The 27816-nt window shown below is 36.8% G+C and overlaps 1 protein-coding gene across 4 annotated transcripts in view; it reads left to right on the forward strand.

Annotated features, from left to right (window-relative positions):
- Positions 1 to 27816, forward strand: part of LINGO2 (leucine rich repeat and Ig domain containing 2) — a 1356204-nt gene that overhangs the window by 923827 nt on the left and 404561 nt on the right. For 3 of the 4 annotated variants that reach the window (XM_081497697.1, XM_081497679.1, XM_081497690.1), the window contains one exon: positions 967 to 999. The gene's annotated coding sequence lies outside the window, so the exon portion shown is untranslated. Of the gene's footprint in view, positions 1 to 966; positions 1000 to 5929; positions 6178 to 27816 lie in introns of all 4 variants that reach the window. The other variant, XM_081497708.1, reaches the window with a different exon arrangement.

The raw sequence follows: 27816 nt of genomic DNA on the forward strand, positions 1-27816 counted from the left end.
AAATTTTAATAAAAATATTAGTTACCTCATGGGGTTGGTAGGTAGGGTAAAAGAGAAATGTGTGTAACTCACATATAACTGTACATGATATCCCATATATCATATGCATGGCAGCCTGATTGTGTCATGTCTACCATATAACAAATGCTATTATTATTATGCTTTCCCAAAATACATATCTGAGATCCAAACAGGATGTTTTATTTCAGAGTTTTTCCCTCACCTCCTCATTCCTCAAAGAGAACAATGACTAGAAAACATTGGTTGGGTAAATATTGCATTATCATAATTACAATTTCCCTGAGAAAAGTGGCTTGCAGTTTGAATATTCAGCATCATAATTACAATTTCCATAAGGAATGTAGAACAGTTATTATAAACAATACAATGATCACTTGGTCCATAAGGGAGAACAGATTATCAGATTATCAGGGAAGTGAGAAGAGAGAAGTAGCAGGAGCCTGTGTTCTAATCATCATTCAAGAGTAAAATCACAGAATCTGAGCATAAGTTGTAATACCCTCTTAAAATACTCTTGTCTGAATTTATCAGTCTTCTTGTGATGCAGAATTCTACAATTTGATTAAGTCCTGCCTATGTAATTTTTCCTTATATCGAATCATTTTTAGTAAACATCCTCCTTGTACCTTTCCTCATTGTCATTCGTGATTGCTATGCCCTTAAGAAATTTTAAAAAGCAAACTAACAAAATACAGAAAGCAAACTAACAAAATATAAAAAGCAAACTAACAAAATACAAAAAGCACAAAATATTTTTAAAAATAGTTTAAGGGGAGAAAGTTTCATCAGAGGGTTTCTCTCTTCACAGTTAAATGTGTCTCCTTTGTCAAGGAAAAAATGCTAAAAGTTTGTTTTTTTTTTTTAATGTTCTTTTTACTGCTGTTGCCTTAATTGGTTTACACTTAAATTTCCTTTTTTTTCCCCTGTCTTTTTTATTTTTTGTAGGTGTTATGAGAAAAACAGAATGCAGCTTTCAAGGTTGGTACTTTTCATGATGTTTTAACACCTCTTATTAATATGAAACAGTGTATGAAAGAAGCAGAGTGAAATATGTCCTTAGTTTTTCACAGGTAGTGCTTAGAAGACATTATGCTTTTATTTTTCTCACTCGTGGATGGAGAAGTACAACATAAATTGTTACAAAGTACACTGTAGCAATTGAATATAATCTGATAAAATCCTTGGCAAAATTGTGAAATTCGTAATATTCAATGGTTTTCTACTCTATCCACTCATCATACCATCCATCCACCATCTATATTTTTTTCAGTGAATACTTATTACATACATACTGCATACAAGGCTCTGTGGTCTGATTTTCCGCTCTTCATACCTTGTTTGACTGACCTTCAATATAGTCCCAACCCCACACATTTTTCCAATGCTCCTTGATATCTCTGACAATAAACCTTCACCTATTATCACAGGTCTTCAGTTTAACTTGCTATATCTGATACATGAGCAGTGTTTCCAGCACATTGCTCAGTTATACACTAAGATATGTCCCAAATAATTGAGGTGGAGAAGAAACCATTAGTGTGACAATGAGCAAATGACTCCTCTCTGCATACTAATAAACTGTATGATGTTTTTTACTATTGTGTGAGATGCATTGCTATTTATAGATTACTGTAACATAGTTTAGTAGTAATCTATTTATTGTAATCTATAATATCAGTTATCTTTTCTCACAAGTCTAGCTATAGGCCTTCTTTGCCTATACAATTTAAGCCATCTTAAGACTTTCAAGGACAAGTGTGTTATTACACTGTATTTTAAAAGAAACAAAGCATTCTAAGTACACATGAAATGGCTCTTTGTAAGGACTGAACCAAACTTCATGGGAAACAGGGACTGAAATTTTTCTGTTAAGCAATGGTTAGTGAATAGAAATTTATAAACTCATACTCTAAATACTGTTTTAATTTTGAGGGAATTTTCCTTACTAAAATTGACTTCCTGTAAAGCATTGAAAAAACCCAAAAAACTGAAGTCTTGAGGTCCTCAACAGAAAATTCTGCTGCCAGAGGTGTTTTCAGAAACATAACTTTCATAATTGGAAGGGACTCTAGTGACTATCTGCCAATCTAATTTAAGTCATTTAATCTAAGGAAGTCTAAATTATCTCAGCCGTCAATCTATGTAATTATAATACTTACTGGGAAGTGCTGAGTAGTGGTTGAGAAGTTGGGCTCTCAAATCAGAGTGCCTGAGTTTGAATGTTATTTACCCATATATTTTTTGCACGTTGGGCCAGCTTATTAACATCTCTAGTCCCTGCGTTCTTCGGTTGTAAAATGAAAGAAATGAGACTACATTCTTCATAAGGTTGTTAGAGAATAAATGAGATTGTGTGTTTACAAATCACTTTGACATACTGTAAGAATATAGTAAATGATTGTTGCCATTATTATTACTTTTCTATGATTACTGTTATTATAAAGCATTATTGTTAGTGGCAGGCAGCATCTTCACTTCTCTGAAATAAACTTCTCTATGGACATGATCTTTCATTTTCCGCATCAGAGATGTATGTATTCACCCTATGGTCACATTTGGTTGCCTGTGAAATTATAGATAACCTGGGACTATCTATCAAGTTAAGACATATGGTAGTAAACAGTATCTATTTTTTTTCTAAATATAAGATTTTGATAAACATCACCAAGGTGAGAGAAGTAAGCAATTTTAGTGATTGCTAGGGGTGGGGTGGGAGTGGAGAAGAGAATGAGTAATAGCAAGAAGGAAGTCATTGGAAGGAGAGATTTGGTGCCAACTCCCAAATGTCACTCGGACAGAAACTAGCATTGTCTGTGCCTTTGTGTGCAGAGAGTGCCTTCATTCATGGTGATGTGAGGCCTGATATATGGATGGGAGGCTGATGAAGATTGGTGGAAGAGAGGAAACCTGCAGGAAATGTTGGAAGTTATTATTCCATGGCAATAAAAATGACAAAGTGGAAGAACCATATAAAAGAATGCATCTAGAGCCCCTTTCTCTTGGTGAGACCTATAGAGTGTTTTATGTAGCTATTATCCATGCATATTAGAGGAAAGCCATCCCTCTCTCAGTAGAGACTGGTCACTGACCCCAGACCATGTCACCAACATGCAAAGGCCATCCAACAGGAGCCTCTTGGTGCTGGGGCTCAGGGTAAGCCCAAATGCAAGGAGTTGGAGTGAACAGATCCTACTTTGTTCAGCCTCTCTTGGTGAGCCAACAGACACCCCAGGGTCCACCAGACTGATGGCACAAGGAGGGGAGATTTGTCAGCTTCCCACACAAGTCCTTGGATTCATCTTGACACATGTTCTGGCAAATATGTATACAGGTTAAACTTTGACCTTTTATAGGGAGAGAGCCCCCTTTGATCCAACAGGAAAAAATGGCACTTCTAATTCAGTGTCATAGAAATTGCCAAGTATTTCATAATCCAAGTAAAGCAGGAAAATACTGAAATGTCTTCATCTGGCCTCTGAGTTAGCAAGACTCAAAACCTAATTTATAAACACACGTGGATAAAGGGGCAGCGCAGCTCTGTAGAGTCAAGTAGTCTCATCCATCAGTGTCTGAAACATCACTGGGTGACATGTGGTTATGGTCTTCACACTGACTCCACAGTACATGATAAAACAATTATCTCCAATCCTGTGAAAACTACAGTGGTCAAGGAGGAATTGAAAGAAAAAAGATCTTGATGGTCCCAGACCCACCTCCAGGAAATACTGACATTTTGACTGAACCTGCCAGTGACATCTAGTCTACATTACCCTTGAACACTCGGCCACTTACATACACGGTCGTTTCTGATGACTTGTGTGACCCCCTGTAGGTCTGCTCATGCCCTTCTCATGAAAGGGAATCAGTTACAGACTTGTGTATCTAAAAACTACTTTAAACTAATATTAGTTTAGCCCTTTTTTCCCCTCAAATAATGAAATTCAGGCCCACAGAAGTTAACTGTCCTAAGTCATGGAGTACACTAGTGTCCAAATAAAGACCACAATCACATTGCCTTACTCACTCCTTAATCTGGACCACCAAGCAGTTCTTCACCAAGATAGGAAGGTCTTGTTTGGAATGGAAACTATTTTTGAAACACTGCACTCTGTACCATCCTGTGGCCTGAAATTGTCATTCATCTTCTGTTGTTAAGTCCTTCTCAAAGGGTCTTACTTCCCTGACTATATCAAGAGTTCCATAAGGATAGAGCTCATTGCTACAATTTCTGTGCATTTTTACCATATTTAGAAAGTTCTAAATCAGTAAATATTGTACAGCTTATTTTGATCTAAGCCTTGTCAAGAGCACTGAACCATTACCTCTTCCAGTTCAGTGAGTTCCATTTACATTACTTGTAGAAGACCCTCCCTCCTGAAGGTGACCAAAAAGCAAACACATATGATTAGACTTTTGTTTTTGCTTTGGGGTTGTCTGGGGGTTGGTTTGTTTTCCAACTTTACTGTGGGATTAGAGGAAGAATAAACATATCAAAAAATTAACTCATTGAAATAGTCTGTACTTGCATAAATGTATATTTTAGGACATGAGTGTAAGGAAGGTAGTCAAAAAGAAATGTTTAATCCATTCCATTGAGCTGAAATTACTTGGGCTTAGTGACTTGCCAGCTGAATCATTAGAGCAAATGGTAACGATAGAGAAGGCCTTTGGAAAATGTGAATGTATCTTTGAGCAGATAGCAAGAAGGGTCCATGCATGTTCAGTCTCTCAGTCGTGTCTGACTCTTTGTGACCCCATAGACTGTAACCCACCAGACTCCTCTGCTCATGGGATTTCCCAGGCAAAAATACTGTAGTGTGTTGCCATTTCCTTCTCCAAAGAAGAGTCCAGAGACTGAAAATTATTAGAATGAAAAGTCTCCATATTTTTTAAATATAGAAGAAAGATTGCAAATAAAAAAAAAACACAAATTTTCTTTTTATTAGAGTCTAAATCTAATTTCCCTTTGTCCTTCCTGTGTATGTGAAAATAGGATGTAGGTCTTATTTCCATGTCAGGACTCTTTAGCACTGGGATTCTTTCACACTGGGAGCATTGTGTTTAGATTTGAGCACCACAAATTTAGGTGGCTAAAAAAAAAACCTATTTTTCCTTACTTCTAAATAGAGTGTCATTCAAAAAGCACAGATTAGATAATGATTATTAATTAAAGAGAATTCTGATATTCACTTGACTCTTTCATAGATCATTTAAGATGATCAAATTAATAGCTCCTTTTCCCCATCTTTCCTTTATTTACAACAGGCAATATTTTGAACATTCTCACAAAGAAAAATATTAAACTCCTCTTATGCCCCAGTTCTCACAGTTTTGTTGTGTATATCTCTTTCTCCTCTTCCAACGTTTTATTATGTAGTTCAACCTGGATTTTCTGCCTAAACTTTCCCTCTGTCTCTACCATCAGTCTGATTTTATCTTGGCACATTATCCAAATTTTTCAGTGAGAAAAATTAAAATCAAGACAGACTCTGGAAATACTAAGGGTAGTCACATGTTAGTAAATCTTGTCTCAGCCATTTATATTCTGTATGTTAGTATACATTTATATACATATAAGTGCATGTACACTTATATGCATGTACAGTAACGAGGATGGTGATGGACTCAGAATTGCACTATTAGTAGCAGTTAGGCAGAGGAACCATGTGTAGTGGGCAGAAAGATGGATTCACTTCTAATTGAATCCATTGGTGAGGTATTATCAGTCTAATGCTACTGTATTATTATAGCACTGCTAAATTTAAATGTATTTTTGATACAACTAATTGTGTAATTTACTCTAGCATTAAATCTTGGTCTTACCTTGGGATTAATTTCTCTTTTCTTCTTATTTTTTCCTGGTTTGTTTGCTTATTTATTGATTTTCATGTTGATCTTTGTCTTAAAGGAGCCAAGTCAGGTGAATGATCCCAGCTTAATATGTGACAGAAAGCAGTGAGTCTTCATTCCCTTCTTGAAGGAGCTGAGAAGTGTGTTAGCTGTTTTCAAATATATGAAGGGGTCTCAGATGGAAGAGAGATCTGATTAAGCTTATGGTACCAAGTGATAAAGTAAGAAGCCAGAAGGTTCATGGAAACATACCCAGCTCAATATAAGGAGAAACGTTACTATAAAAATGTTGTACCCAAGGCACAGGTAACTTGTGAGTTCCTCTATGGTAGTCTTCCAACATAGCCTGAGGATCATGAACAGGGGTGAAATATAGAGGAAATGCTAACAATAGGGGGTCCATTCTTTCCTATGGACCTGATGATGCTATGTTCTGTGTCCACTCCACAAATGCAGAGACCAGCAGGGAGGTGGGGTATAGCTCTTTTAGTACAGTGGCTGCAGAAATTTAAGAGAAAGCAATAGGCTTTGATTGCTTTCAGCACTAAGAAAAATGTAAAAAAAAAAAAAGCAGAATTGCAACCATCTCAGCCAAATGTAACCCTAGATTTAACACTGTGAAAAAGTTTGAAGACTCCCATAAACTTCAAGGGCAGACTCCTAACATCTCATTTGAAAGCAGTGCAGCTTTCTTGGGAAAGGACAGACCCAGCACTCGTTTGCTATGGAAACCACGCTTCCCTCATCACACACACAAGCAGAAACTGATTTGTTTAATTCCTCCACCTGGACACACCCTTCTTTTCTCCCCTCTCTCTGCTCTAAGGCTTCTGCATTCATGCTAAGTCGCTTCAGCCATGTTCGACTCTTTGTGACCTTATGGACTGGAGCCCACCAGGCTCTCCTGTCTATGGGATTCTCCAGGCAAGAATACTAGTGTGGGTTGCCCTGTCTTTCTTCAGGGGATCTTCCTGATCCAGGGATCAAACCTGCATCTCTTAAGTCTCCTGCATTGGCGGGTGGGTTCTTTACCACTAGCACCACCTGGGAAGCCCTCTAAGGCTCCTGAGTTAGTCTCAAACTAGGTACACTTTCCATAGGCTGGAGAGGAGGGAAAAACTGGGCTCCTGACTGATGGAAACTTTGCTCTTAGCTCTTATTCTGATTCTTTAACACTGAAAGGGAAGGTTAAACTCCCACACAGGTGAAAAAACCCTACCCCAAACCACTCTTTGCTTTCTGTGGCCTCGTCTTTTTCTGGCCCTCCCTGGCTTAGCTTTCTCCCAATTTCCTTCAGTTGCCCTCCTTCTCTTCCCATGCTATTGCTGTTTCTCCCCTCATTCAGGCCAGCCAGAGCCCCCTTTTAGGACAGCAGTGTGGCTCCAGGATCTTATGTCATAGGATGTTGCAGATTTGCCCTCTAGTAATGGCCCTTCTTGTTTTGCTATGAAGCCTGTTTCAAGATGGAGCTTCCCAAAGTAGTGCTAGTGATGAAGAACCTGCCTTCCAGTACAGGAGACATAAGAGACAAAGGTTCAATCCCTGGGTTGGGAAGATCCTCTGGTGGAGGGAATGGCAGCTCACTCCAGTATTCTCGCCTGGAGAATCCCATGGACAGAGGAGCCTGGTGCACTACAGTTCCATGCGGTCACAGAGTCGGAGATGCCTGAAGCGACTTATCATGCACTGTTTGAAGATACAGACCACCTCTGTAGCCTAGATCCAGTTCTTACCTTTTAGCCATATTTACATTGGCCATCCCTTCCCTAGACAGTTAATTCCAATTGATTGACTACAATTAATTTTTCACATTGTGATCCAAGTGGCATTCCAGTCTTCTGTCCTGTTCTCCTACCAAGCTACTTTGTTTCAGCCACACTAACCTATTAAGAATGTCCTCCCCCTTATCTCATCACAGACACACACTGGCTAAGTGGAGCTCAAATAACTCTTCCTCCTCCATGAAATCTCCTCCTTTCCTATTCAAACTTGAACAGGAATCCTTGTGTGTTCCTAGGACATTCAGCTCATACTCACATAGTAACACTTAACATATTGTGTTACAATTTATCTTTTTGTAAATTTATCTTGCCTATTTGTTTGCTCAAATAAAAGTATCCTTTTTCTTTTTGGTATTCACAGTACCTAGCCTAGTGTGTGATTCATAGCAAGAACTCAATAGATGTTATTTGAATGAATGAAATAAATAAGTAAATGAATGAGGATATATACTATAATATGTGCCTTTTTAAACAACTGATCTAGAGAATTAGCTGTTAAACAGAGAAAGCTTCAGTAGGCATCTTGAACATCTGGACAATTGTAATGCAAAATACTTACTCAGAAGGCAAAGAGATGGTCTCTTTTCCTGTGAAAATATAAAAGCATTTTTGTTTCAAGGCAAATTACATTGAAAAAAAAAAAAAAAACTGTCTACAGTAGAAGAGACTAAGTTCGTCTCTTCAGAGACATTCCCTTGTCTTTTTATATTACAAGAGTGAACAAGATTTAAACCATGCAGTCAGTGTAATGATGTTGCCAGACAGCTAATAAAGAGGAAGATTAGAGAGTTGTATAAAATGGCAGGTGCCTCTGCTGATTCCCTGTCTTAGACATTAAACACAGAATAAAGTGATGCTGTTTCCTGTGGACCACCAAAAGTGCTTGATGTCAGATTCAGCAGCATGGTGCCATTTTGACTGTGGTGTTCATCTTACCTAGTATCCCAGTTTGAAAACAATATAGAGGAAAAATAAAGCAAACAGCAGTAGATGGTTCTCAGAACAGAGAGACAGTATCTGAAAAAAAACCAAACTCTTGCACAAAAGAATGAAAAAATATTTCTACTCAGTCATGGATGGTACATCCTTTGCTCTCATAGAATAGACTATAACATCTAATCATGTAAAGCTTCTCAGTGAGTCAGAGGAGTTTAGGGGGACTGCATTCTATAGTTCACAGTATATTTCAGTCTCTCAGGAAGCTTAGAATAGCTACTATTTTAAAATAGAAGAAAAGTAAAGTAGTAATATTTCTCCTGGTGACTCACATGACCAAGAGCAAATAGAGAAAATACATTTTTGTACCTAATGAACATAATTACAATACATATTTCCTCTTCTAAGCTTTCTTTAATAAAAAGGCAATTTCAAAACAATCTCCTGTTTGGGGATAAAGGCAGTGCTGGAAACATAGTGTGAATATGGGCTCGAAAGAAGAACAAAGCAAAGAGACAGACACAGATCATACAATGGAGAAGGGTTTGGGTTTAGAAAGGAAGAAAGGAGAGAAACATTTCTTAGCACTTACTAAGTACTGAGCATTGTGCTAATTGCTTTGCAAAGAATATATCTTCATGTACCTTTGTCTAATGGGCATAATACAAAGGTAACAACACGTCAGGGTATATAGTATAAAAGGTTATTGTAGGAAAAACTGATCTTATATATAAAGCATTAATATATGTAGAAGAGTTTTTCAGTTTATACCCAAGAAACTCAAACAGCACATCATACAATTTTGAACATATTTTCAGGTCTTAGACATGGGAGCCAAATCTAGGAGTCCAATTCTTTATAGGAAAGGAAGCTGAGTTTACAAAGGGTGCAAAACTCCTTAGCCTTCAAAATATAGGTATGGATATAGATATATAGTATGGCATGTGTATAATTGCATACTATATTTCAATCATATGTTATTTATCATAAAACAAAATATCTTTAAATGTTATGCTTAAATCTACACAAAATCATTGTCAGCCTAAAGATATCTAATGAATATAGAACAGAAGTTTCAGAAATTAATCATGAAGACACTAGTAGAATTGTTTTTTTTTTAAATGCAGTTTGTCTGAAATAAAGAATTTTTTCAAGTGAACATACCCACATAGTCTCGTCTAACTAACTAATGCTAGTGAATCGAATGGGGATGATTAATATGTGATCCAATGAAAGGACAAATAAAAATAAATTCCTGCGTTCTACATTTTAGAACTGATTAAACTGAGTTTTTTCATATTTCTCAAGAAACTCGGACCTCTGTTAGTATTGGCATTACCTAAACACTTGTCATTGGGAGCCAGAGATAATCCAGGACTTGGAAGACATGTCTACATGTCCTATATTGGCTCAAATCAAATTATTCCCCAGCACAGGTTCTCAGGTGGCACTAGTGGTAAAGAATCTGCCTGCCATGCAGGAGACATAAAGAGACTCAAGTTCGATCCCTGGATCTGGAAGATCCCTTGGAGGAGCACACGGCAACCTACCCTGGTATTCTTGCCTGGAGAATCCCATGTTCAGTCCATGTGATCGCAAAGAGTGGAACATGACTGAAGTGACTTAGCATGCACGCACACACGAGTGCACACACACAGGGACTATGCACTGCCCCCTCCTGGTAAATAATGGCTGATTCAGCCTGATTTTCTGATTTTCTCATACACTGTTCCTTTTCTCTGTTTTCTCATCTTTGCTTTCATTCTCTTTCTCAAAGGACTCATGCATGCGTGTCATGGTTATTTTACTTACCGTTTTTCTGAGAGTCAACAGAATATAAGCTCTAGAGATGAAGTATCAGATTGAATCCCAGTTTTTCCACTTACTTTGTATGTCTTTGGATAAATTGATTAAAATCTCGAAACTTTAGTTTCCTTATCCATAAAGTTGAAAATGCATCCTAACAATTTTGTGAATATGAAATAGAAAAATCTATTCATCGTGCTTATTGTGCATAGATACTCAGTTGGTATTGATACTATAATTATGTTAACGCTGGGATGGGGTAAGAGATCTGAAAGTAGTGTCCAAACTTGTAGACTTCCTCAGCACCCATATGTTTAAGCACTTTCCTTCAGTTCTGACTTAGAAAATGAAATGTAGCAGACATCTTTGCTTTTGCTCCGATGCTGGAAGAATTAGAACCAAAATAATACTGTCAGAATAAAATATATATATACATACACACACACATATATCTCTATATATCTATATATATAGATATATAGATATCTTTTTAAAGCACTTTTAATTTATCTTAGCTGCTAGAAGAATTAGAGTCCAATTCAAACCCAAGTGCCTTTTCTGACAGGCTTGGTTTTTGTGTTCTGGTTCTTGTTAGTCAGTCTTCGTACTTGGTTTATTTATAATTTGTACAGTGTTCAGTTGTATTTGACTTCCTGTTGTCAGTCTCTAATTTGTGTCTGACTCTTTGCAGCCCCATGAACTGCAGCACACCAGGCTTCCCTGTCCTTCACTATCTCTCTGAATTTGCTCAAACTCATGTCCATTGAGTCAATGATGCATCCAAACATCTTATCTGTTGCCCCTTCTCCCCTTGCTCTCAGTCTTTCCCATCAGGGTCTATTCCAGTGATTCAACTCTTGGTATCACTTTGGCCAAAGTATTGGAGCTGTGTTCCCTCACATACTTTTGAAACAAAATAACAAAATCCTTACTCAAGCCCCAAGAAGCGTGCGCTCTCTCTCTCTTTCTCTTTCTCTCTCTCTCTCTCTGTAGTGAGAATATACACTTAGTTTGATCTATATCAGTTCTGAACCATTTTAAGATCACATATTTGCATGTCCAGCTCTAGAGATTCTGCTTCTGTATAAAGGGGGACCAGAAATCTGTATTTTTAGCAAATAGTATTTACTTAGGAAATTGAGATTTAAGTGATACTCTATTGCTCTTGGAGAAGCAAATAGAGAAGAGATGAACATGAGTCTGGATTCTAAAGCAGAGCCAATCACGAGATGTGTGACCTTCAAAAATCACTCAACCTAAGATTCAGTTTCTTCATCTTTACAAGATATAGAAGTTTATAAAAGTCTGTTTTACTGAACTCATAAAATTACTGTTAAAAATGCATGAAATAATGTGTGCAACAGAAAGAAAAAAAATGTAAAATGATTAAATAATCATCTAGCTTCACAGTCTAAGAAAGGAGCAAAATAGCTTTGCTGAAGCAGATAGCTTTTTCTGGTTTGAAAAATCAAGACCCTAAGCTGTGACCTCTGGCTGCTCCAAGTAGAATAGATAAGGGGATCTAGAACAGTGCCTTAATCATGGCTCATGGTTCATTATAGGATTATGAAATCAGTTTAGTGATGGCTCCAGCATTTTTTATTTTTTATATTAAAAAAGTGGTAGAATATTTAAATATTGCTTTCCATTTACAGTCATTATAGAATATCGATCCCCCCATGTTGTACAATACATCCTTAAGTCTTTCTTACATCCAGTCTTTCTTCCACTCCTCACTCCCATATTCCTTCTCACCATCTCCCCACTAGTAACCACTAGTTTTTTCTCTGTATTTGTGAGTCTGCTTCTCTTTTCTTGTATTCACTAGTTTGCTGTATTTTTCAGACTCCACATGTAAGTGATATCATACAGAATTTTTCTTTATCTCATTCACTTAGCATAATGCTCTCCAAATCCATATGTTACTGCAAATGACAAAATTTCATTCTTTTTAATAGCTGAGAAGTATTCCACTGTGTGTGTGTATGTGTGTGTGTGTGACATCTCATTTATCCATTCATCTGTTGATGGACCCTTAAATTGCTTCTATATCTTGGCAAATGTAAATAATGCTGCTATGAACATTGCCAGGGTGGAGGCATATATTTTTTTCAAATTAGTATTTTCAGTTTTTTCGGATATATACGCAATAATACAAATGCTGGGTCATGTGATAGTTCTATTTTTAGTTTTTTGAGAAACCTCCATACTGTTTTCTACAGTCGCTCTCCCAATTTACGTTCCCACCAACAAAGTATGAGGGATTCCTTTTCTCCATTTGTGTTCTTTGTAATATTAGCCATCCTGAATGGAATGGAATGGATATGATAGGATAAGACAGGACAGGGCAGAGCAGGATAAGGTAGGATAAGCTAGGGTAGGACAGACTACAGGGTAGAAAATACCATAGCACATGGCTCATAGGAAAAAAGAGTATAAAATATGTTGTCTAATATTTACATCCGATTGTTTTTATGCTATCCTACATCTCTGCCTCCAATGCCCTGTCAGTTTATCCCTATATATTTCTGATTGTGTTTGGAAATCATACGTAGGAATGAAGAAGATGAGATAGAGACAAGCATGGTGAGAGAGAAGGAGAAGCAAGATAGCAAGCAGGCAGTATCCTTGGGTAATGCTGTGTGGGGGCTTAGGAAACACAGAGGGGAGGACAGGAGAATATCTGCACCTCAAATACCCTCAAAAGCCTGTGGAAGACAGCTTCTCAGATCATGTAGAAAGAACGTCTGTAGAAACTCCAGCTTCATTGGAATTTTTATAAACTATGATTCTAGAAAGTCAGTGGAGATAAGCAACTAGTTTGTATAGGCAAGCTTTGTAAACTACAGACCACACTCAAAAGAAAGATAGTACTTTGTAGAGTTACTTATTTTTGGTGTACCCCCTACTTTTCTATTTCCCAACTACCTCTACTAAAACCAAATTCTAAGGTTGTAATAAAAGATAAAGCCTTTTTCTGACTGCCAGGTAAAAGAAGTGATGCTCTAACATCTGAAAGTGAACCTTGAAATTCATATTTTCCCATTTTAACAAAAAACATTGCCATACTCGGGCTCCTCAGGTGGCGCCAGTGGTAAAGAACCCACCTGCTAATGCAGGAGACATAAAAGACTCGGGTTTGATCCCTGGATTGGGAAAATCCCCTGTAGGAGGAGGGCACAGCAACCCACTCCAGTATTCTTGCCTGGAGAATCCCATGAACAGAGGAGCCTGGTGGGCTAAGGTCCCATAGGGTTGCAAAGAGTAGGACATGACTGAAGCAACTTAGCATCCACATATTGGCCTACTTAGTAGCAAGTTATAGTTAAAATCATGTTATATTCTCTGTTTAGTAGTTACATTAATAATCACCGTTTTGTGAGCTCATAACATGTGCTAAATTTTGTGCTAAGTAGGTTACAATGACATTCTCTTCTAGAGTTCTAGGAGAAATTTTCTAGTGTGTATGCTTTATAGATGATCCTCCTGAAGATTAGAAAAATTAAATAATTAACCTCAACCCGCATGGGTAGCAAATAACAGAAGCAGAATTCATACCTAAGTATCTGCATTCATGCACGTCACTGCCTCAGTTCCTAGAGTGAACCAGTGCTTATGGGCTAGTTTTGGGAGGTCATCACCATAGAGAACATTGATTCTGAGTAGCAAGTGTGCCTGTGAAGTCAAGCAATGAGGCTAAACCAGTGCTGTGCATTACCCTGTCAGCCTTTGTCAAAAAGTCTCAGTGTCTCTTCATTTTCATTTTATAACTACATGCATTATGAATGCATTATGGCTTTTCCTTTGTAGATCCTAAAGGGACTTGTGGGGGGGGAAAGCAACTGCATATTATTTCTCTTTTAGATATTAATTTTGCAGCATGTCCCATCAGTCTGTTTGCATTCTGTCACTCACATGGCAGTGATGGAGATGAAAAGAGTATCATGCTAAAGATATATTTCTGATTCTCTAGGGAATATAGTTAGAAAATGAATTGTTCCATGTATTTTTGGAATCTCAGAGCCAGGGTTAGGGCAGGTGTGGTTGAGTCGAGGGAAGGAGGTGTTACTCTGGGATCAGTGTGTCTGTTTTGTATTTGGCAATCATGAGGGTTGATGTTAATTTGATCCAGAGATTACCCAATGTGGAAGGAGGTATCTTTTGGAGAGAGACTAGTTTCCTGTGGACAGCTTATGCCCAGAATCTGTGTGCTGTGTCCATCCTTGTGAGGGCTGAGATGAAAGGATGAGGCAGCTGTGACTGGCTTTCAAAACTGCAAGAATCTGAAGGACTTGCTCACCAATTCTCCCTGATAGTGCACAGAGGAGGGCAATTGCTCGCCAGCTATTCAAAACCCAGAAAGGTGCAGGAGACAGCCTCTCTCAGTCCCTGTTTCTGGAAGTGGACTTTGGGATTTGGTAGAGGGTACAGGCAACAGAAGGGCTTCCCTGGTGGCTCAGACTGTGAAGAACCTGCCTGCAATTCAGGAGACCCGGGTTCACTCCCTGGGTTGGGAAGATCCCCTGGAGAAGGGAATAACTACCCACTCCAATATTCTTGCCTGGGGAATTCCATGGACAGAGGAGCCTGGCAGACTACTGTCTACTGGGGTTGCAAAGAGTCGTACATGACTGAGTGACTAACACTTTCACAGGCAACAGAATTACTGATTTTCAAGGGCATCTAGCATATGAAAATTTGCATTCTGTGATCTGCCTCTCTCTCCCTAGTGTCTCAGAACAATCTGGAATTAGCAAGCCTTGACAACAGCTAATGAATATGAACAGACTTACACGGACTCCCCTTTTACAGTATTGGATTCAGTCTCTTACAAGACAGCCAAATCAGCCCAAATAACCTCTTTTTTGGATGGATGAAAAAATTTCCTAGCCTTGAGCAGTTGTGTACTCAGAAGAGAGTCAGCTAAAAAAGCTGGGATATAGTAATGATGATAATACAGTAAGTCCTCTACATACGTACAAACGAGTTCTGTTCTGAGAGCACGTTCATTAAGTCCAATGAACTTAGGTATGCAACTAACACAATTAGCTATATAGTACTGTACTCTAATAGGTTTATAACTTCACACAAATAATAAATACAAAAATCAAACACCAAAAATAAAGAAAACATTTTTAACTTTACAGTAGCTTGAAAAGTACAGTAGTAAAGTACAACAGCCAGCATACAGGGTCTGGCATCAAGGGAACAGGCAAGAAGAGTTACTGACTAGAGGAGGGAGAGGAGGTGGGAGATGGTAGAGCTGAAGGATTGTCAGCAATAGGAGATGGAGGGCAAGCTGCAACTTCATTCATACTTGATGTTGATGGCACAGGTTCTGGTTCCTTGCTGGAACCAGATGCACGTTCACAGTAGACTTCCTGTACCTAGGATCTATCAAGTGTGTACTTTTGTACCAGACATGTCTTCTTCACATCAGTCCAGTGGCATGGGCATCACCACCACCACCACCTTGGTCAGCATCTTCCTCAAGTTATAAGTTAGGAAATTAAAGGGCAGAGAAATTACATTTTCTTCCTGGGGCCCATGTCCCTGCTCCAGGTGTTATGGTGCCCCCTACTGTATCTCTCTCCTGTCAAGGTATGAACCACAAGGCTCATCTTTGAATTCTGAGTTGCTTTGCTGAAGGGCTCTCATCCTGAAACCCATGGAAAAAGGTTAGTTACATTTCATCACACATTGCCAAAGTATCTGGTGAATTATTCTTTCCAGGCATGACTGAGCAGTTGAAAAATAATGATTTAGAATCTACCATGAGCTAGGTACTATCCTATATGACAGGGGATATTGTTTCGTGACCTAAGTAAACCTGGGGATCGACTTCCTGTATTAGAATCTACTTCCTAGTTTTGACCCTGGAAAAGTGATTTAACTTCATATGCCTTGGTTTTCTCATCTACAATTGAAGATAATAATAATACCTCCCTTGAAGGACTGTTGTGGCAACTAAATAAGTTAATTAATGCAAATCAATTAAAATAGTGCCTGGCACAAAGAGCTGAAGAACTTTTATTGTTATAGTTATTATAATATTATTCTGTTTTTCAAGTTAAAAAGAAGAAAACGGTTTTGATGTAGTTTTAATAGTCTAAATGGAGAGAGAAATTAATTACTCTGAATCTATCCTTTTAATGAAATTAGTTGAGATTTTAAAGCACTAATAAAAATATCTCCAAATGTTAAAGGCTTTAATTAAGTTACTCTTTTGCATCCAAGGAATGCATAGATAATATACTTTAATTTCTTAGTTTGTTTACTTGATACACATAATCTAGTCAATATAGCTAACATATATTGATTCCTTAATAGATGTTGGGAATAGTTAGTGAAAAACTTTTGCACAGAATTTGTAGAATCCTTGCTTCATGCATAGTTTCCTACTCTTTTCCACTTGGTATCTTTTAAAAAATATTATGTGAAATTTTAATTAGCACTGAATCTATGTATGAGTGATGCTGTAAAATACAAAACAAATGGTATTTTATTGTTGATTGAAATATATTTGTTGAGTAAAAAAATCATCTAAAACGAAAATGTTGCTATATGGTTATCTGCATCCCAATTCTTGCTTATGTAAAGGCTTTATAATATTTATAATCAAAGAGATGTCTCACTGCAAAAACAAAGCACATCTAAGATTCTATTTGAGAGTGAATACTTTTTACATATAAAAGCCAACCTCTCTGTGATCAATGTTGCACATAAAGCTTCTGATACTTAATATTTGCTCTTTAAATTCACCACAGTGTACACCATGTAATGAAGTTATATCATTGAGAAGACCAAAGAATAACTGTCCCTCGATGTAAAATATTGATTTATTGATTTGCTTTGCTTTACTTCTGTAGCTGAAGGACTTCTAGATTTTTCACCAGTAAAAATTTGTGTTTTCTAATTGTCCCCATTTACACACTATTAATTTAAAGCCTGTAAGATAAGTAAGTTTAACTCACTTTACAAGCACGAAAGAGGCTTAATATATTTCACCTGTTTTAACTATTGTGTTAGCCAAAATTTTGTTTAGGTTTTTTTGTAGCATTTTATGGAAAAGGCTCAAACAAACTTTTTGGCCAACGCAATGCTAAGGGAAACTAATTACATAGGAGACTATGAATATTTAAAAAATTAATGAACAGTTTGTCTTTGAAGTTAGCTTATAGCACTTTTGAAAATCTTGGAGGAGTTTTTATCCCCTCCTTCTCTATTTCTGTTCTAAGAAGTAATGTCATCACTCAGTTGAAGAGAAAGTAAATGTATCTGTTGTTTCTTCAGAGGTTAGAAATACGGTCAAATACTGAGAGCTTCTGGGAGAAAGATTTCAGGTCAATAGAAAAATGAGCTTTCTAATAACCAAAGCTGTCTCTAAGTACATTCTAGTATTAGATATAATCAGAATGCATTTTAATTTGGGGGAATTTTTGTCACAGAGCCCAAGATATTACTATTTAAAATCTGGTTGAGGACATTCTTCAGCCATTTAAAAAAAAATCTACCATGGTCCTAAGCTATTCTTGTTTCTCTGTATTCCTAAATCAACTATAAAATTGCTTTTGTAATATCGAAATTATATGTTGGCACATTGACTATTGTTGTCTACTTCTTCTTTATTGACTGTGCCAAAGCCTTGGACTGTGTGGACCACAACAAACTGTGGAAAATTCTTAAAGAGATGGGAATACCAGGCCACCTGACCTGCCTCCTGAGAAATCTGTATGCAGGTCAGGAAGCAACAGTTAGAACATGAAACAACAGACTGGATCCAAATAGGAAAAGGAGTACGTCAAGGCTGTATATTGTCACTGTGCTTATTTAACTTATATGCAGAGTACATCATGAGAATCGCTGGGCTGGAGGAAGCACAAGCTGGAATCAAGCTTGCCGGGAGAAATATCAATAACCTCAGATATGCAGATGACACCACCCTTATGGCAGAAAGTGAAGAGGAACTAAAGAGCCTCTTGAGGAGGGTAAAAGAAGAGAGTGAAAAAGCTGGCTTAAAGCTCAACATTCAGAAAACTAAGATCACGGCATCCAGTCCCATCACTTCATGGGAAATAGATGGGGAAGCAGTGGAAATAGTGACAGATTTTATTTTGGGGGGCTCCAAAATCACTGCTGATGGTGACTGCAGCTATGAAATTAAAGGACGCTTGCTCCTTGGAAGAAAAGCTGTTACCAACCTAGACAGCATATTAAAAAGCAGAGACATTACTTTGCCAACAAAGGTCTGTCTAGTCAAAGCTATGGTTTTTCCAATAGTCATGTATGGATGTGAGAGTTGGACCATAAAGAAAGCTGAGCGCTGAAGAATTGATGCTTTTTCACTGTGGTGTTGGAGAAGACTCTTGAGAGTCCCTTGGACTGCAAGGAGACCCACCCAGTCAATCCTACAGGAAATCAGTCCTGAATATTCATTGGAAGGACTGATCCTGAAGCTGAAACTCCAATACTTTGGCCACATGATGCGAAGAACTGACTCATTTGAAAAGACCCTGATGCTGGGAAAGATTGAAGGTGGGAGGAGAAGGGGACAACAGAGGATAAGATGGTTGGATGGCATCACCGACTCAATGGACATCAGTGTGAGTAAACTCCAGGAGTTGATGATGGACAGGGAAGCCTGGTGTGCTGCAGTCCATGGGGTCACAAGGAGTCCGACACGACTCAGCCACTGAACTGAACTGAACTATAGGTCAAATTTGGAAATACCAATAGTAAAATTTGGATGATTTGTTGTTGTTGTTTTGGAAAATATTGTTTTCTAATGAATGGACATGGTATGTCCCACCAAAACAACAGCAAAAAAAAAAAAACTGACCAACAGTGGAGTAATGGGATCATTCAGGCAGAGACCGTGTGATCATTACTTAGGGATGTGGCACAATGGATAACTCTAGTGGTAGGCCATTTGATTAAGTGATTTCTAAATTGTCGTACAACTCTAGCAATTTGCTTTTAAATGTGGAAGTTCTTGTCTAGCTTTAAATTATTTTCCTTGAAACAGTCGCATAGTGTAGTAGATAAAAACATCAATTTTATGATAAAACAGATAGACCTGGGATTTGGTCTTTGCTGCCAACAACGAAGCTTTGTGACTTATTCAGCTTATCCAGCTTTCTCATGAACAGTTTGTATAGCTGCAGAAGAAGAGCCACCTCTAATCAGCAACTGGTATGGACTGAGGGTATGCCTGTTAAAGTACCTCGTGTGTATCACATGTTCATAATGTGCCTTAGTTCTGGGTCTAAGGACCTGGGAGGCTGTGTCTTTCAAAGGACCTAGTTAGAAATGATTAAGAAATGAACTCTGATGGGAATGAGGGAAATAAGTATGATATTCCATAGTTTGTGTTAACCCATATATCTGTAGTATCCCTGGACCACTTTGATGCATATTTAGTTTATAGTAGCCAGAAACAAATATCTTTGTGACCAATGTGTCACAGTTAAGACACTTTCACCACTACAAGGATGAGGGGTTTATAATTGTTTGCTTTTTTTCAGAGATAATTCCATCCATCATCTCTGGCTACATTCATAGCTCCTTATAGATGCTAAAAGTGATTGAACATCTGACTAAACACTGGAACTGCAGTTTCCTGTAAATTTGCTTTCTATCACGTAATCTCTCAGTTCATATTTATCACTCTCTGCCAGACCAAGTTTACCTGACCAGTAGATTTTCTTGCAAATGTGTATTACATAATGGTACTTAGACTGTGGCAGTACCTCAAAGCACTGGGAATAAATAGAGGTTTTCTCTTCATGCACACACACACGACATTATGGACCTCAAAGAGCATAGTGTTAGTCTTACATGCTGAAACTACACAAAACTAATCTTTCTTAGCCTACAGTTTTGATCCTTCACTGAGAACCCTCCTAGAGCTTGCTTATCAGCACACAGAACTAAGTTCCAGAGAAGTCCACAGCTCTCTGGGGACCTCGACCCATCTGTGTGGAGAGAAAGGGTCCATATGTAATTTTTCAGACCTGTCTTCACTTATTCTCCTCAAGAAACCTTTTGTTGCTTCAGAAGTAGAAATACATGTTATGTTTCAGTTGGTATCTGGTACATCTAGGAAGAGAATGCAAAAATATTTAGCAGTTTATCTAGGGGCCAAATGTTATTTTGGAAATGGTAACTTTTCCAAAACAACACACACCCACGTACATAAACACACAGAGAGAATCATTTGAGGTTTGGGTTTTCTAATGAATCCTAGAATAATGAGAGAAAAATAGATGAAATATAAAGACAGGCAAGTAGAATAGTAGATGTCTATCCATTAGACTGGTGTGTTTAAAAGGTCAGCATCCTCTAGGCTAAAGTTAGAATGAATTTCGGTTTCTATTAGAGGTAGCTTCAGCATTTCTTGGGAAAGTCTATTGGCACCTCATCCAGCTCAATGTTATGAAGCAGCCTGGATGGGAGGGGACTTTGTGGGAGAATGGATACACGCGCATATGCGTGGCTGAGTCCCTTCTCTGTTCACTTGAAACAATCACAGTATTATTAATCGGCTATACCCCAATATAAATAAAAACTGAAAAAAAATCATTAATAGCTGCAAAAATATTCTACTTTTGGTTTGTACGATGTTTTATTTAATCAATTTTCATTGTTAGACATTAGACTACTTTTAATTTTTCCTACTACAACTTACTATGTAATAAAAAGGCAGTGTAACCAAGCAATTATCTGATTATTTTCCTAGGAAAGATTCTTAAAGTCAACCTACTTTAAGGAAAACATGTATTAGAAACTATATATTGCCAGTTTTCTTCCAGAAAAGTTTTATAAACTTTGTTAGCAGGTGGCCCCAAGAATATTTATAAATAATTCAATCTTTCCTCACTTGTTTGGGGTGTTACTTTTACCATATTATATATAGTTTATATTTATTTAGTTCTTTGAATTATTTTCCAGGAGTCTCTTTGTCTATGATGAATTCAGTACTATGACCATTTCATTATTTTTCCTTTAAAACATATTTCAATATATAGTAGCTCCAACTAATCCCCCAAGTCATTTTATTATTATATTCTTGACTAATCTCATGTCTCATGTATTTGATCTATAAACTTACCTTCCTCACCACCAACATCCCTCGTTAAAATACTTTTAGGATCTTAGTTGCAATTGAATAGCACTTATGGATTAATTTTGGAAGAGACAGCTGTGCAAAATAGCATGCTCATTCACAGAAAGCTCTTAAGTATGTTCACTTATTTTCTTATTTTGATGTTCTTTTTACCCTTTTTAAATGTATATATCCTATTAAGTTTAATAAAACATTTGTATTTTGTTTTTATTATGAAGATAATTTTTAAATATACTTTAAAGCATACCTGAATAAAATCAATATATGGAAAAATCTATTTAAAAACTTTTAAACAATTTATCTTGCTAGACTGCTGTTTCAGCATTTATACCTCTTATTTATTACCATAATGCATACTAAATAATGAGACTAATGTCAAGATTCCTTGTCTTATTCTGAGATGTATCTTGTATTTCATTATTAAAGATACATCAGCAGTTGGTTTTAGATAAATCCTTTTCAATTTAAGTTTCTATTTATGTTATTAAAGTCTTCAAATTTTATTAATTACTGAAAGGATATTGAGCCTTTTCAAATGTTTTAGGAATATCAATAAAGATTATGTTTATCTCTTTGCCTTTTTAATATGAAGAGTTACTAATGTAATAGATCTTTTAAGAGGAATTGTCTTTGTGTTGCTAGGATTAATCCTACTAATCAATGTGTTATTCTTTTAGTATATTACTGGATTATACTTGTTAATTTTCAATTAAGATTTTTGCATATGTAATCCCAAATGGGATTAATATTATTGCCTTTGTGATTTATCATCAAGTTTTAGTTCCTGATTTTATATGACTTTTATCAAATGAATCAGGCAATCTTTATCTCTTTTTTTTAACTTTAAAAAATTTTTTGTATTGGGGCATAGTCTATTAGCAATGTTGTTAGTTTCATGTGTCCAGCAAAGTGATTCAGTTATACCTGTACATGTATCTATTCTTTTTCTAGTTCTTTTCACATTTAGCTTATTACAGAATACTGAGCAGAATTACCTATCTCTCTACGCTAGGGCGAGAACTGGCAAATTATAACCTACAGGACAACATCTGCCTACCATCTGCTTTGTAAATAAAGTTATATTAAAACACAGTCATGCTCACTGAATCGCATGTTATCTGTTTAGGCTTGCATTTAACCTATGGCAGGAGAGTATAGTAATTGCAACAGAGACCTCCCGGTCCTCAAAGCTACTGTAATTTATTATCTGACCTTTTACGGAAAAAACTGCTCTCATATAATTGAAGTTGCCCAGGACTTCTCCATCCTTTGAAAGTTTTACAGAAAAAGTAACTGGGCCTTTACCTAACTATTTTGTGAGAGGATAGGTTTTGAGTGTTCATTCTTTTTTGTAATGTTTATTTATCTCATTGACATTTTAACTGGAACTTCCTGACATTTTATAATTCAATTTTTTCATGGCTGACACAATTTTCCAGATTTTAATATTAACTAGTGAAGATTGAATGCATTCTAATAAAGCTTTATTTTTTATATTTTGCTTCTTTCTTTTTCAATGATACATGCTTCAATATTCTTTTATTTTTTATTCAATATTATGGAGAGTGTCTATTTTGTTGTCCTTTAAAAAAACAATTTTGTTGTTTATCAAGTCTACTTTTGTCTATTTTATCTATGTTTAATCTATTTAAATAATTATACTTTATTAATTCCTTCTTAAATACATTTTTACATTTTTAAAGTACTTCATTGTCAATTTTTGTATTTCTTAAGTATAGTAAATGATTAGTTGGGGACTGAAATTTTTCCTTATTTAAACATAAATGCATTTAAGGTTATATATACATTTTTCAAGTGCCACTTTGAATTATCCCATTTTCATTGTGATAAACTTTTGTTGTTGTTCAGTCACTAAGTCATGTACGACTCTGTGACCCCATGAACTATAGGACACTAGGCTCCTGTGACCTCCACTATCTCCCTGAGTTTGCTCAAATTCATGTCCATTGAGTCAGTGATGTCATCCAGTCATCTCATCCTCTGTTGTACCTTTCTCCTCCTGCGTTCAATCTTTCCCACCATCAGGGTCTTTTCCAATGAGTCTGATCTTCACATCAGGTGGTCAAAGTATTGGAGCTTCAGCTTCAGCGTCAGTCCTTCCAAAGAATATTCAGCATTGATTTCCTTTAGGATTGACTGGTTTGATCTCTTTTCAGACCAAGGGACTCTCAAGAGTCTTCTCCAGCACCGCAGTTCAAAAGCATCAATTTTTCAGTGCTCAGCCTTCTTTATGGTCCGACTCTCACATCCATACATGACTACTGGAAAAATCATAGCTTTGACTATATGGACCTTTGTCAGCCAAATGACGTCTCTGCTTTCTAACACCTTGTCTAGGTTTGTCATAGCTTTCTTTTCAAGGACCAAGCATCTTTTAACTTCAAGACTGCAGTCACTGTCCACAGTGATTTTGGAATCCAAGAAAATAAAATCTGTCACTGCTTCCACTTGTTTCCCCTCTATTTGCCATGAAGTGATGGGACTGGATGCCATGAACTTAGTTTTTTGAATGTTGAGTTTTAAGCCAACTTTTTCACTCTCCTCTTTCATCCCCATCAAGAGGCTCTTTCATTCCTCTTCGATTTCTGCCATTAGAGTGGTATCATCTGCATATCTGAGGTGGTTGATATTTCTCCCAGAAATCTTGATTCCAGCTCGTGATCCCAGCCTAGCGTTTTGCATGATATATTTTGCATGTAAGTTAAATAAACAGAGTGACAATATACATCCTTGTTTTACTCCTTTCCCAATTTTGAACCAGTCCATTATTCCATGTCCAGTTCTAACTGTTGCTCCTTTACCCACATACAGATTTCTCAGGAGATAGATAAAGTGGTCTGGTATTCCCATCTCTTTAAGAATCTTCCAGTTTGTTGTGCTCCCCACAGTCAAAAGCTTTAGCATAGTCAGTGAAGCAGAGATATTTTTCTGCCAAAGAATGTTCAAACTACTGTACAATTGCGCTCATTTCACATCCTAACAAGGTTATGCTCAAAATCCTTCAAGCTAGGCTTCAGCAGTACGTGAACTGAGAACTTCCATATGTACAAGCCTGGTTTAGAAAAGTCAGAGGAACCAGGGTTCAAATTGCCAACATTTGTTGAATCCATGAGGAAAGCAAGGGAGTTCCAGAAAAACACCTATTTGCTTCCCTTTTTTTCACAATTATTTGTAAGGCCTCCTCAGAGAGCCATTTTGTCTTTTTGTATTTCCTTATCTTGGGGATGGTCTTGCTCCCTGTCTCCTGTACAATGTCATGAACCTCCGTCCATAGTTTATCAGGCACTCTGTCTATCTATTCCCACTTCCACTGTATAATCGTAAGGGGTTTGATTTAAGTCATACTTGAATGGTCTAGTGGTTTTCCCTACTTTCTTCAATGTAAGTCTGAAATTGGCAATATTCATGATCTGAGCGACAGTCAGCTCCCGGTCTTGTTTTTGCTGACTGTATAGAGCTTCTCCATCTTTGGCTGCAAAGAATATAATCAATCTGATTTTGGTGTTGGCCATCTGGTAATGTCCATGTGTAGAGTCTTCTTTTGTGTTGTTGGAAGAGGGTGTTTGCTATGACCAGTGCGTTCTCTTGGCAAAACTCTATTAGCCTTTGCCCTGCTTCATTCTGTACTCCAAGGCCAAATTTGCCTGTTACTCCAGGTGTTTCCTGACTTCCTACTTTTGCATTCCAGTCCCCTATAGTGAAAGAACAACTTTTTTGGGTATTAGTTCTAAAAGGTCTTGTAGGTCTTCATAGAACCATTCAACTTCAGCTCCTTCAGCATTACTGGTTGGGGCATAGACTTGGATTACTGTGATATTGAATGGCTTGCCTTGGAAACAAACGGAGATCATTCTGTCGTTTTTGAGCATCAGACTCTTTTGTTGACTATGACAGCTACTCCATTTCTTCTAAGGGATTCTTGCCCACAGTAGTAGATGTAATGGTCATCTGAATTAAATTCACGCATTCCACCCCATATTAGTTCGCTGATTCCTAAAACGTCGACGTTCATTCTTGCCATCTCCAGTTTGATCACTTCCAATTTGCCTTGATTCATGGACCTAGCATTCCAGGTTCCTATGCAATGTTGCTCTTTATAGCATCGGACTTTGCTTCTATCACCAGTCACATCCACAACTGGGTGTTGTTTTTGCTTTGGTTCCATCTCTTCATTCTTTCTGGAGTTATTTCTTCACTGATCTCCAGTAGCATATTGGGCACCTGCCAACCTGGGGAGTTCATCTTTCAGTGTCCTATTTTTTTTCCTTTTTTTTATAGTATTACTAATTGTTTTCTTGTGTTGCCAATGATATTAAATTTGATTTTATTATATATTTTTATTTTTAGGCCTAATGTAGTTAATAATTTTATAAATATACTATATATATATGTATATACATATACATATATATGTATATATATGGACAAAGTGTATAGTCATTGTTTATAGGGTCCATGTTTCAACATATAGTACTAAATCAGGCTTGTTAGATACTGTGTATCCCAGTTTATGTTTTGAATAATTGATCTATTTGTCTAAAATTCTGTGGTAAACTCCCCCTGACAATTTTTAATTTTATGTTTTTCTAGATATCTTCTAAATAATTTTTAACATTTTATATATTTCTGCCATGTGCATAAAGATCCATGGCTTGCATTTGTATTCTTGTGTATGGAGTTTACAATAGGATGTAAAATCTTAGTTGTGAGTTCTGTTTTCAGATATTAATAATGTTTACTTTTTGCTTTGCATTTGACTAACACATATATCTACATCTTTACTCTTACTCTTCTCAAAATACTATTTTGTTTTAGTATGATTCTTGCTAATATCAAATAGCTAACATTTTCTTTTGATCATAAACTAAATTTGTCTTTTGAAGGAAAATTTAAGCTAGTCAACCTGTATTGGGATAACTGATGTTCTGATCTCATTCTTTTAATCTAGTTTAATGTTATTTATTTTTATGATTTCTTAGGGTTTTCTTCTTTTGATATCCTAACCTTTCCTATGATGGCCAAGTATTCTTGGTCTTTAATGACCTCCAACTATTATCCTGCTGGCCGCATGACTTGGAGACTTTACAATCTAATTCTATTCTTTATACCATTAATTTTAAATGTTTAAATATATATATATTTGCATATTCCATTATTAATTTCCAGAAAGAAAATGTTATCAGAGGATTCTTTCTTTGTAAGGTGAATATTTTAGCAAGCTAATACCTTCCCATCTTCTCATGTATCACTGAAATAACCTGAAAATGTTGTTCTTTTGTTCCTTTTTACATACCCATCTCCTTCAGGAATTATGTCTTTATATGCACATTAGATTCAAACACCACGTTAGTAACTGTGTGTAGATGCTTTATAGATGTATTATGTACTGAGTGTTTTCTATGTACCAGGCAGTAGACATTTCTAATTATTATTGGTTTTGTTTTCTCATCATTGTATGTGGTATCTTCCCTTTCCTGCACTTTGCTTTCACTGACTGGTTGATCAGAATACCTTTCCAAGTGGGTTTGATTCATTATTTCATCAAAAGGACACGTGAGGAATACATCATCTGAATGCTATAGATCTGAAAATGCCATCCTTTCCCTCTCTCAAATGAATCACACTTTTTCCTTTTTGTCTCTCAAATGAATCACACCAGTAGTACTGGGTACTACTGCTGCCCAGTAGTTTACAGAGCTGGGAACAGGGCTATAGGCAGGAAGATATATTAGTGGTTGTTAGAGAACTTTTTTCCCCCAGAGAAAATTTCTCTTTGAAATCTTGAAAAATTTGAAATTTTCATCCCTGGCTGACAGTTTTGGAAAATTTGAAATTTTTCATGTTGACTACCTTAAGACACTTGAGTCAGAAATGCTTATTCCTCCTTGATACCTGATGGACACGTTTTATTTATAATGTCTCCTGGTTAGTTTGCCAGACAGTTCTTACAACCTACAGACTCAATGGTGACTGTGAGCCTCTCGGTGCCACCCATCCCCAGCAGGTAATGGCAGGAGGTGGAAACTCCTTGTGTTCTGCAGAAACAGCGGGAGGCCAAGGCCCAAACTCCCTCCACTTGTTTTTGTCTAATGTCTCAAGAAGAAAGGTATATAAGAAAGATCTTTACCTGGTTTTCAGCAAGTATATGGATTTTTTTTGTTTATTATATTGATGGAGTCATTCTCATGAGAAACTGGACAGAGTTTAGGATATCCTAAGTCTCAAATATGCATTTAAATCCTCATGTCACCCCCAAGGGCTTTTTTTTTTTTTTTT

Source organism: Giraffa tippelskirchi, chromosome 1, assembly GCF_054371585.1.
Source record: "Giraffa tippelskirchi isolate mGirTip1 chromosome 1, T2T-mGirTip1v1.2.pri, whole genome shotgun sequence".
NCBI lineage: Eukaryota > Metazoa > Chordata > Mammalia > Artiodactyla > Giraffidae > Giraffa > Giraffa tippelskirchi.